Genomic DNA, 1,620 nt, shown 5'->3' on the forward strand with positions numbered 1-1,620 from the left:
AAATCCAAATCCTGGAGGCAGAAGCTTGGAGCCACTGCTCCATCCTACCACTCTAAGGTGAGAGGCCATCCAAGAATAGAACCAACACGAAATAAAGGTTCAGAAAATATAATTCAAACCCCCGGATCCATCACACCCCCCACCCCCAAATATATTGGTTACATGAGCTAATTCTCTTGTGTCTTTTGAGGACTTTGCTTATACCATTCTCTCAGCGGGGAAAGCTGTGCCTTCTTCCCTGCTGCACCAGCTCCCTTTGTTTGACCAACTCATACTCAGGCTCTAATGGTCAGCTTTGGCATTTTACCATCTATCAGTGCCAATCCCTCACCCCAGTTCCACCTGGTGGGCTCCCCTGTGTGTCCATGACAACCACCTCTTACCTCTCTCATTACATATGCCATGTGGTCCTATGATTCTCTCCCACTAGACTGTAAGCTCCTTGAAGATAAAGGTGACCCACAAGTATTTGTATTTTTAACACATATCACAGATGAGGCGCATGACAGATGTGCTGGGTATCTTTTGTTCACACCCACCCTCAATCTACTGTCTGCACTCCTTACTCTATATCACGGAAACTGTAAGAATGGCATCAGTGGGGACTTTTGCTTTGTGATTCCACTTGGGTTTGGCTAGTGGGAAGCACAGGTAGGACATAAAAGATGAGATGGTGAGGTTGGGATATTTTTCCCTTGGCTTTTTCCCGTAGCCAACCCTCCATGGGTTGCCTCTGTTTCTCTACTTAAGGCCACAGACTATCTCAGGATTCGAGCTACTGGTCCCTCCCCGTGAGTCTTCAAAACTATGAGTGATTAAGGGGTTCTCTTTCTTGCCCTGGGGCACTGCACAATTCTTTGTTGGTTCCATTAACCCTGGCCCCACCTTTATTAAACTCTCCCTAAATTGTTAATTCTTCCCTATTAGACACTGCCTACTGTAGGTTGGTAATCAATATATGTTTTAAAGAATCAGCTATTGGATGAATGATAAAAATAGAGATTGAAGGTATGAGTGACTGCCATAAATAGTATTGGAGTGTTCCAGATTTGCCTTTACTGTGGTGTGTGAGTGTGTTTTGCCTGGCTGGGTTGAACCAGACAATGTAAGATGGGTGGGGGGGCATCAGTTTGGAACTCATTGGGGTCCTGAAGTCAGCCAGAGGTCAGGTGCTGTAGGTTAGATCCAATTGACTGAGATAACAGTTGGGGTGAGATAAGGCATGAGCAGGAGATAAAGTGTTGATCGAGGGGGGTCAGAAGCACAAATAACCAAAGTCAAAGTATCCAAAGAAAGTACAGGAAGTGTTTGGATGTAGACACAGGGAAGGAAGAGATGGGTCTAATGTTTAGATATAGAATGGGGTTTTCCAGAGAAGGCTTCATAGACATTGGCCTCTTGTCTCTGCATATGTGTAACTTTATGAGATGTACATGTATGTATGTTTACTTGCACAAGTTTAACAGGTACTTACACATGTTTGATCACTAGTCACTCAACAAACTACATGAAGATATACATATATGTGCACACACACACACACACACACATCTGACACAATTCTACTTCAACAGTTCATAATTAGCATGAGTCTTTTGAAGTGGATGTAGAGATTTCAGT

This window comes from Panthera tigris, chromosome F2, assembly GCF_018350195.1.
Source record: "Panthera tigris isolate Pti1 chromosome F2, P.tigris_Pti1_mat1.1, whole genome shotgun sequence".
Classification (NCBI taxonomy): domain Eukaryota; kingdom Metazoa; phylum Chordata; class Mammalia; order Carnivora; family Felidae; genus Panthera; species Panthera tigris.